The sequence below is a fragment of the Galeopterus variegatus genome, unplaced genomic scaffold (genome assembly GCF_000696425.1).
Source record: "Galeopterus variegatus unplaced genomic scaffold, G_variegatus-3.0.2 Scaffold7882, whole genome shotgun sequence".
Taxonomy (NCBI): Eukaryota; Metazoa; Chordata; class Mammalia; order Dermoptera; family Cynocephalidae; genus Galeopterus; species Galeopterus variegatus.
The window spans coordinates 49,205-60,146 of record NW_007733993.1 but is presented as its reverse complement, the minus strand read 5'-3'; the positions used below and the strand labels follow the sequence as shown (position 1 = coordinate 60,146).

General features: G+C 40.4%; 1 long non-coding RNA gene across 1 annotated transcript; it reads right to left on the bottom strand.

Annotated features, from left to right (window-relative positions):
* Nucleotides 1-1,554: 1,554 nt before the first annotated feature.
* LOC103607940 lies at nucleotides 1,555-4,856 on the bottom strand. Its single transcript, XR_552000.1, has 3 exons — nucleotides 4,414-4,856; nucleotides 2,372-2,492; nucleotides 1,555-1,761 (listed from the first exon to the last, which is right to left on the bottom strand). It is a non-coding gene; the product is annotated as an uncharacterized LOC103607940 (long non-coding RNA).
* Nucleotides 4,857-10,942: the final 6,086 nt, after the last annotated feature.

The following is a 10,942-nucleotide window of genomic DNA, read 5'->3' as shown; positions in this document are numbered from 1 at the left end:
TAGCAAGAGAAAAAATAAAACAAACAGGTTTTTGTCCTAGCTATGTGAATTATTAGCCGTATGAATAGCAAAACTTCATTCATTCAACACCCCTGACTTGCAGGTTTCAGTTTATTAAGCAGGAACATCAGTGATTCCTGATATATATGAAGAACTTTACAGTTTACAGAGCACTTTCTCAGAAGTTATTCTATTTACACACCCACCCTATCCCCAGCCGGGGAATTGGGCTCAGAGAAGAAAAGTCACTTGCCCAAAGTCATGTCACTAACGTTAAGTAACAGAAAGGGTGGCTAGTTCTGAGCTCTGCCATCCCCCCTCAGCACCTGCCACTCACCAGTGCTGCCACCGCCACCTCTCAGAATGGGTTCACTGTTCGCATGAGCCCACATATTGACATTAACTTGAAAGTTGTCACAAATTATGTGAAGAGGCTCACACCTGCTCAAAGAGGCTACGTGGCATGGTCACTGTGCACTGAGAGGCATTTGCCCCTCCTGTGCGCACGCTCTGGTGATGAAATCAGACCCACCTGACTTCCAATGGCAGCTACTCTCTGTGTAGCCTCAGACAGGTCACCCAACCCCCCAGAACTTCCACTTCCCGGGCAAAAGGTGGGAAATTACACTCACTTGCATAAAGATTAAACCAAACAATGTGAATTAACTCTGAGAGCTGTGCCTAAAACACAATTGTTTTTATTACGAATTCTTATTGTTGACTGTTAGGATAAACTCAGATTTCCCGCATTCTTTCCATGACTATGGAACAAGTCAAAGACATTTTCACTAGAACAGATTGGTGACTAAGTGACTGGACGTAACGTAGAATCCCCCAATCCCCTTTTGTTTTCCCTCCACTTGGCACTGAGACTTCTGGGTCTGGCGGCTCCTGCTCCAGGCTCTGGCTACGGGATGCAGAAATGCGAGCGCGCAGCAGAGGCAGAGCGGTTTCCATGCCCACCTGCAGGGGCACCAGCGCCCCCGCGCCCGCCCTCCCCGACGCAGGGCGTGGGGAAGGAGGGTGGGGGTCTGGGGTCAGGAAGCAGCTGCTGGCCGCCCCCCACCCTCCTCCAGGGCCGGCCTGGGCTGCAGCACACCGCAGGCTTGAGCGCTCGCCGGCATCCTGGTGCGGGAGCACGGGGGACCCCGGGCTGCACCCGCGCTCTGCCCAGCCTGTCCCCCGCCTGGAAGCAGAACTCCGGGAGGCAGCCAGCGGCGGCCCGGAGCTGTTGCTGGAGGACTGTGCTGAAGAGCCCGGGATCGGTGTTCAAGGCGGCTGCGGAGTCAGGGAAAGGCAAGGGCGGAGACGCTGGACCGCGCAGCAGGAGGAAGCCGGGCGGGTGGGAGGAGGCCAGGAAGGGATCTGAGGATAAAGGGCTGGGAGCACTCAGCACTGTGGATCAGGAACTCGGGCGCGCAACTGGTCCCCAGAGGCCAAACTTGTCGGTTGGATGGAGGTGGGGGTGGCGAAGTTGGGGGGGGGGGGGGAGAAAAAAATGAAAAGGCTGAAGCTAACCATTAAATGGAAGAAGATCTTTCCGAGAACCAGGGAAGGTAAGGACAATCGAGCTGGGAGAAACTGTAACGTGAAAGCTGGAGAAGCAGAGGAAAAGAAAAATCCAGATTGAAGAGCGAGGCCATGCAAGAGAAAGAAATATGCTTTGAAAGGAAAGACGAAGAAATCAAAATGCATCCAGAACTAAAAATTCAGTATAGAAAAAACAACAAAAATCAGGCGAGAGGGAACTTGTCACTGAAACTGCCAAGAGAGAGAGAGAGAGAAAAAAAAAAAAAAAAAAAAACCCATGAGCATACGGAAAGAACAAAAAGTGAAGGAAGGGAGAAAGGAAAAGAGGCAAATTAAACCAGACAAGAAATAGTAAGTTACTTTTTAATTTCTTTTCATTGACAGCTTACTTCCAAAGTTAGTTTTGGGACTCGCACCTCCACATATGGACCGAGATTATAGTATCTATACTAGGTAAAAATGCTTTCAGGAATAGACACGCAAAGATGGTATTTTGCCTCCCTAAAAAATCCTCAGGTCTTGAGAGTTAATCCACCTTTTGCAGAATATTTTGCTTTTGTCCAAAGCATCCAAAAACAAATGACTTCTGCTTTTTAAGGTGTGTGGAAGGGATTGGGGGGACACTTGGTGAAACCCACCTATTCTGAGAAATTAGTAGAAATATCTCCAACACATTTTGGTACACTGCCCTTCCCCCAAAGCGTCCAGCCAACAATATGTCTTGGAATTCAAAGGCAAGCTGCCCACACTGTAGCACTTTCTGTCACTTGCATTCAACCATCTGTTAAGGAGACAGCGGTGAGACTGGAGGAGGCTGCAGGGGAGCCAGCCCCCGACTTACCTGGTCTGTGCAGGTGGTGCTGCTGGAAAGTGTGCTGAAGGGATCCATGGCAGAGGAGCATTGCACAAGCACTTATCCACAAATACAGGACCCAGGACATCGCAGAGACCATTGCCATTCTCTAAAGAGAACATTAGACAGGAAAGGTTATCCCTGACCTCAAGCCCCCAGCTCAGTCAGCCCCACTGATGAGGGAAGGGAGGTCTCAGACATCATTTTCCTTTGCTACTTTGCTGGCTAGAATTAGTGATCCAGCAGAGGTCATGCCATGAAGTGGGACTGAGGGAAAGCCCCAGAAGATTGTGCACTCATTTTTTAAAAAAAATCTGCAAAACAAAACTGCAGGGATTGCCGAAATGCAAAAATAAAGTTTTTGGCTATCAGGCAAATTTGAAACATTATATGCTGACTAAAAATCCTATTTTACACAATGATCTTTAAACTATAGTTGTCCCAGGCATTGAAAAGCTGCAGACTCCTGTTCATTCTAACTTCATTGCAAGTCTGACATAAGCCTGGAAGGAAAGAGTGGGTTTTTTTTTTTTTTTCTTAATTCTACCGTCATGAATTTTTAATCACAATGCTGTCTTCTAAACTAAGCAATCATTTCTCAGAGGCATGTTGTAATCTCCTGATAGAACCGATCTTTTTGGCTGGACTTAAAATAAGAAGGAATTGTCTTCAGCCAGAATGAGTTTCAGATGCAGGATCTTTGCTTCTATCCTACAGCAAGCCACAATTTACAATATAGCTTTGCCTCCTAACATTCTATTGTGGCATTTGTTGTATAGCGTTGATGAATATGCATACCCAGGTGGTGTATGTATTTATAGATGAACATATACCTTTTCTCAGGCGCTGAAACTTTGACAGTCTTGTCTGCACCTATGAGGATCTTAGGAGCTACAAAGGCTCAACTGCGCTACATATTGTCCAATTTCTCAAACAACACCTTATGCTGCATTTCATATTGCCAAATTAATCAAACTTGAAGCATCGTTCTTACTCAGCCAGTGGTAGGGAAGCATTTTCTATACAAGAATCCAGTTAACTATGTGCTTTTCTCTTAGATAGAGAGGGCTTTGGAACCAAGATTGTTTCTTTCTTTTCCTTTCCACTGGCAAATCATATTCTTCAAGAATTTCAAGTATACATTGAAAACCTGCTAGTGACCTTTCAGCATGGCTTCTTTATTCACAGAAACGGGTCCTCTTTCCAAAATTGTAATGTTCAGAAAGCAAAAATATATATGTATATGTACACATAATACAGGATAATTTGCGGGTTTTAGGAAAGAGATGTAGTCTTTGAGAGGGGTTTTAGGACAATAACATACTAAAGGTGACAACTATAATTAAGTGCAAAGTAGGAAAACGCCATTGTCAACAGCATGGTACCACTCATGCTCCAGTCTGTGATTCAGATGAACCCCTCACTTTCTAATTAGTTCCACTGCCCCTTGTTTACTTTTGTATACAACATACTTTGCCTAATTGTTTTCAGAACTATCCGGATAACATAGATGCATTCTCCTCAGTAGAGAGAAATAGCAACACCCCTTCTGTGAATCCTAAAATGAATGCATTTGGAGTCTTTTTCAGAATATGCTGCAAGTTAGGGAAAGACAAAACAGGTGACCATGGTATGCATTTACTGCTTGTGGATTGAAGTTAAAATGCACTAGGAATTAACCTAAACTTGAAAAAATCCTACGACAATCAAAACTTAACAGTTTTCCAATGACTGCTTTCTCTTGCTTTCTTTACCCACATAGATCTTAGCACTCAAATAATTACTGTGACTTGACATTTGCAATATTTTCCCTTCTTTTTCTTTTTTCATTTAACTTTCTTTAATTCTCACCATACTTCCAAGGCTCCTGCATATCGCTCTCACTGCTCACTCTCTTACCAAGAGGTTGTCTCAATGTTAATAAGTGTTTTCTCCAAATAATGCATCCAGCCTTGCATAGTTCTCTAGATATGACTGAATATGTTTCAGATCTGCTTTCTGAATCTTAAATCCTTAAAGAGGCTTCTTACCTGAAAAATCCAGCCAAGAGCAGAGCACTCTATTAGCGTTCATTGGAATGATCTAACACTTTTAAAAATCCATCTGTGCCACAGTTTAAGATTTTTTTAAAAAGAGCTTCCCAACAGTCTTCTTTATCAGGATTAAAAAAAAAATACGTTTTTCTCTTCCAATCCTATTTCCACAGTTAAGACATCGGGTTCACTCAGATTGTATTGTCAGAAAAGAAGGCAAGGTTTGAGGGGTGGAAACCTTGTCATTTTCACCTTTAAATCATCTCCTGGCGTCACCTCTGCCTGATGAGACCTTTGAAGTGATGGTGAGATAATGTGCAGTTTCCTGATGAGAATCAGTTTATAGTTACCGATGGACCATCCCCAGTCCAGTGCTTCAGGGCAGAGTAAGGCAGTGTAACGTAGGAGCAAGGCTGCTATACGGTGCTGTAAGTAGCAGTAGACTGTTTCAATACATCCCTCCTCTCTAAAGTATCACATGTCTTAAAGTGACATTACCTCCTGTTACAGCTACAGCGAATGGTAATTCCTGCCCTCTAACTCTTCAGCAACTCAGGCAGCACTTTAACGCTATACTGCCTGATGTATTATGTTAGAGATTTTACTGATACCGTTCATTTGCCAAAAGGGTAAAGAGGGAAGGTGAAACAAAAGAAAAAAAAATTCTGCAAAATACTGATAGTGTTAATGGGTGTTAGACTTCCAACAGTAAATGAGAAAGTGAAGTATAAGCCATTTCTTACCTCTTAATAGTCTTTTACCAGTAAGTTAACCAAAAATATTGTCAGTTTTATACCAGTTTAAGTCTGTCAGTTGTTTTGGCAGCTAAATCTGGAAATAGAATGTATCTGGAATAGAATATAGATGTGTATATGCATAAGCCCAATACAAACCTTCTGAGTTTTTGATCATGTTTAATAAATAGAAATATGTCATTGTCAGCATCAAAAACTGGGTTTTGCCAATGAAATATGCCTAAGGCTTTTAAAATTTTTTTTTTATTTTGCTTTCCCTCAAGTATCATGCTGGGGTGTGGAGGGAAAACACTCAGAAATTCAACGTTTTGTCTCTAGTACTATGGTTTGAACGCTTAATTCTTCAGAAATATAGTGTGATTATATCTTCAATGATGCATGTGAAATGACCTGGTTTCATTTGTAGATTGCACTAGTAATAACTCTCTTAAACACTCATTCAGTTATTTCACAAATCATTTTTAAAGCTCCTACTATGTGTTAGGTGCTCAGGGACAAAGCAGAAAACATGATCTATGAAATCACCATTATCCTAAGTCATACTGTCTAGTCTTTTATATTGTTTTCAAAATCGAGGTAGTTCTCATAATTTTCCTTCCTCGAAAACCTTTCAAAATTCCTTAGAATGCTATCTTGCCTTTCATACGCATTGTAAAGAAGGTTAGAAGTACAGTGCATCTTTGGAAGTGGTTCTGTTTTCTCACATTACACAGGGTAAAAAAGTGAGGGATCCTTCAGACTCACCAATCTTCCCCACTGGTCTTTTACATTGCACAAAACACACATAATAGCTCTTTATAACATAAGGACCGTTGGTTAAGACTTACTGCTAAACTAATTTCAAAATAATGGTAAATATTAATCTTACATTTAAAAATAAGTGAAGAACACCAAAGTTCTGGTTGGCATTGCATGTTTCTGTGGTTCATTATTGTTGTGTTAGTGAGTGTATAAGACAAAAATACTAATAACAGCAGTAGTAGCAGCTAATGTTTATCCAAACTTCATCACGTGCTAGTTCTATTCTGTAGTATGTTCTGTAAATTGTAATTGAATCCTTTTAGTAACCCCATAAGATAGGTATTATTGTTATTATTATTATCTCTATTTCACAGATGGAGAATGTTAGGTGAGATAGGAAGGTTAAAGAATTTGCACAAGGTAATATAGCTACTAAGCAATATAGCAGGTTTCAAACCCAAATGATCTGGCTCACTAGCCTGTCTTTTAAATACTCAGATAAAATACTTAATGGAAAAAATAATCTTAAAATATCAACCAGTACATTTTCTTATTTCTTTAACATTAAGACAGACTCAAAAATTATTATTCATTCATTCTAAAGGCATATATGATCCCAGGAATTTGAAATATAGAAGTGTATTAGATAGTCTTTGCTTCGTGATTGGTTTTGGTTGTGCTTTTGCTATGCTAATGAATTAAAATTAAATGTAAGTCCACATTTGCTAATAAAGGCTACCATTTTGAAAAACTGTAGCCATTATGTTTTTCATTTCTAGGGATTAAATTAAGGACCAACATAGTTACTTATCTAAAACTCAGTGCAATTTAATAAGCTTGAGGCACCAACTGATGGATTATGTTGAAGGCACTCAGATAGGAACTGCTAAAAAAAAAGACTGGAAGAAAGACTTGACTTAAGTACCATTCTATACATATATGTTATGAAACAAAAATATCAACATACTTCCATTTTTTTTTTCCTTCCAAATACCTTGCAATCCATTGCATTGCAACCAATGATCATTTGTTCTTATGAATATCAACAGATACTGATGTTTAAGGCCATCTAGCCATTCCCCCAACTGAAAGCAAAACTATTCTCACACCTTCCAGAGAAGTTGAGCCTTTCTGACCATGGTAGGATTCCACTTCCTGATCCCTTTATGGTTGAGTGGGCCATAAAGTTCTGACCAAATGAGGTGTCAGTAAAACTGATGGGATCACTTCAAAGCCATAAGTTAGAACATTCAATTGTTGAAGTAACATGCTCCAAATCTCTCTCTGCCTTTGGAACATGGACTAGATGCACTATCACCCTAGACCACTGAGTGACTACAGTGAGCACAGGCCCTCTCTGTCCCCTGCCAACCCATGATAAATGTACACAGAAAGAAATAGTTTGTTGTTTAAGCAATTGAGACTTGGGAGTTATTTGTTATTGCAGCATAAGCTAGTCTATCCTGACTGATGAAGATGTTAGCCTGTATTATCTATTTATTAATTGAATTTTTATGTTCCATGCACTGCCCTAAGCCATGAAGAGACAGCACTATCACATCAAAGAATGTTCTGCCTTCCACTGGAGATTTTTGATCAGGGCATTGATAAATCCAAAGCATTAATTATTTCAGCTGGAACCCGTTAGGGTTCTTGTAAGCCAGGAGTTATAAGCCAATCACTCGTGTGGCCCATGGTCATTTTATATGATAAATCCAAAGCATTAATTATTTCAGCTGGAACCCATTAGGGTTCTTGTAAGCCAGGAGTTATAAGCCAATCACTCGTGTGGCCCATGGTCATTTTATGTTTAACCATTCTGTCATGTCAGCAGTGTCTATAAGGCAAAAGCCTATACAGCAGCATTGTTTTAGTCCATCCAGTTTCATGAATTCAAGATACTCCAAACATTTGAGTGTTCAAATCATGCTCGAGGCCAAAGTCCTAAAGATATGCATTACAAATACAGTATACGTGTACAAGTGTATGCACATTTGTGTATGTAAAAAAGAGAGAAAATTCTATTCACCAGAACTCCTCCTGTGGAAAAACCCACATTTATTCAGCCCCAGAGAAGGTAATGGGAGTTGAAAGTTGAGATATTCAGAATGCTTAAATAACTAAGACTACTCAGCAAACTGCCCTGCATAACAAAAGGCAGAGGCTCAAGGGAGTGGAAGACAGAGAATGTAACAGGGGGGACACCTGGAGTGAGGTGGGGAGTGTGGGGGGCAGAGGCAGAGACAGGAACATACTAGAGGCTGAGGGAGAGGATTGAGAACAAAAATGTTCCATGGGGATTTCTTGGTGGAAAATTACACCTGTAGTTGTGAAGTATAACTTTGTCCCTCCAAATGATTATAAAAGTTAAAAAAAAAAAAAAACTTGCATACACTTGGTGTGATGAAGCTATTTTGGAAACCCATGGAGAAGGTGAATCCTGCATCCAGGCCACAAGCACCACCACGCACTTTCTTACTCAAGGATGGAAAATCCCTCATTCCCCTGATTACCATACTTTTCATTTCTTGTCATTAGAAATGAAAGCTGTCCTTGGTTCTGTTTAAGAACAAGCCACTTAATAATCTGGCTAATTTTAATTCACAAATGTGCAAAAAAAAAAAAAAAAAGTCCTGATTTCAAGTCTTTTGGATGAAGACCCAGAAGTGGGATTGCTGAATTTTGTGGTAGTTCTATTTTTAATTTTTTGAGAAACCTGCATACTGTCTCCATTGTGGCTGCACCATTTTGCATTCCCACCAGCTGTGCAAGGGCTCCAATCCAACAGGAGAGGATGCTGTCTTTGGTTGTTTTTTGTTTTGTTTTGTTGTTGTTGTTTCTTTTAAATATGACAGCTGGGCCGGCCCGGTGGCGCACTGCTACAGTGCGCCGCTTGGGAGCGCAGCGGCGCTCCCGCCGAAGGTTCGGATCCCACATACAGACCGGCAGCTCACTGGCTGAGCGAGGTGCGGGCGCAACACCGAGGGTTGTGATCCTGTTGCCGGTCCCGGTCCGGTACGGGCGCGACACTGAGGGTTGCGGTCCGTTGCCAGTCACGAAAAAGATAAAAAGGAAAGAAAATAATAATTAAATAAATAAATAAATAAATATGACAGCTGCCCTGACAGGTGTGGGGTGATTTCTCATTGTGGAGACATATGATATGAAAGTGAAGTGTCAAATTAATGGGTAAAGAAACCAGTGCATAGTATTTGAATAACTGGCATGCCACATTAAAAAAAACTGTACAAATTAAAAAAAAATCAATTAATGCTCACTAAAAATTGTTAGTATTCTTATTGTTGAAGCAAACTTGGCCTCTCTAGAATTCGCCCCAAACACAGCAGCTCATTTTTGGAATATTCTAGAAAAAAACAAAATCCCATTTCTCTTTATGATTAACAGGAGGCAACTGATGGGGTGTGCCCTCTGCATGAAGGCAGACACAGGAATGGTGAAGGTGACTTCTGGAGATAGACTTTAATGCAGGAACTGCTGGATAGTCCCGTGTCCCCAGTCTTTCGATAGAAAAATTCGGTTCCAGAAGCACTTGTAATTCTGTCTCTGACACACACACACACACACACACACACACACACACACCCACACACGAAACACTATCCAGTAGAACTTTCTGCAATGCTGGAAATGTTCTCTATCTGTGCTGGCCAATATGATAGCCACTACTCACATGCAGCTATTAAGCATTTAAAACGTGGCAAGTGCAGCCAAAGAACTGAATTTTTAATTCTATTTGATTTTAGCAAATTTAAATTTAAATAGCCACATTCGGCTAGTGGCTATTGTAGTGGATGGCTCATTTCTAAAATTACCAGCTAGGTTAAGGAAAACAAAACTGTGATGTTGAATAATTTTCAGCAAGCTAGAAGAAAGATCTTAAATTACCTGATAGTAACTTTTCAGGATGAAGATAACATAAAATGAAGGAGGTAAGGTGCATTTGGTTACAATTAACAGAAAAACAAACCCCCCTTCCCCCCAAAAAATCCAACTGGAGTAAATAATAAAGAAGATGTAGGGTTTCTTATAGGTTAACAATCACAGGTGGGGTTCTCCTCCAGCTGGGTTTGATTCAGCAACTCCACTAAGCCATTAAGGACCTAGCTTATTTCCAACTCTCTCTGCCTTCCAATGCGTCTATTCATTCTAAGGCAGGCTCCCCATCATGGTTGAAACCTTGCTGCCAATGGCTCTCTGGGCTTTGTGCTTCTTCTACGTAATATCAAGAGAAAGAATTGTTTTGAGAAGCTCTCTCAGATGAGCTAAGACTACTCTTCCTTGGCTTCCCCCCAGCAAACCCTTCTCATCTCATATGTCATTAACTTGACTTGAAACACTTACCCTTTCTTGAGCTCATTACCTTGACCAGGGGAAAAGATCATATTGTTAGGCTTAGAGCTGCAATACGTGCCCCATCCCTAAATCAAGAGAGAAACCACCTTCCCCAAAAAGAGGTCAGTAACTAGTTCTCTAATGGTGCCCTTAAACTACTTACCCAATCTAATTACTTTGTTTCACTAAATATTCGATGTTCATTTGTTGCTTATAAATTGTAGTTGATCTTTCTTTTGCAGCAGTAAATTTCCTACTATGCAAGACAGAGAAAACAGGAGAGTTTTCATTTTTCTGTAGGATCCTACATGATACCAGTGGTTAACTACAATAAAAAATAAATAATACATACATACATACATACATACATACATACATACATACATACATACATACATACATACATACATACATACATACATACATACATACATACATACATACATCTCCGTTTCCTGGTATGGACTTAAATCCTCTTAATTTTTCTTGACTTTGTGTCTAATTTGCCTTCATGTACATTTCTCTTCCGGTCTTTGTTTTATTATTGATATGGTTGATTATCTATCCTCTGTTATCTGGTTTGGATTTTAAATACAGAGAGAAATAATTTCCAAAAGTAGAAAAATAAGAAAATTAGAAATATATATATTAATTCATATCTCCTTGGGTCTTCCTTC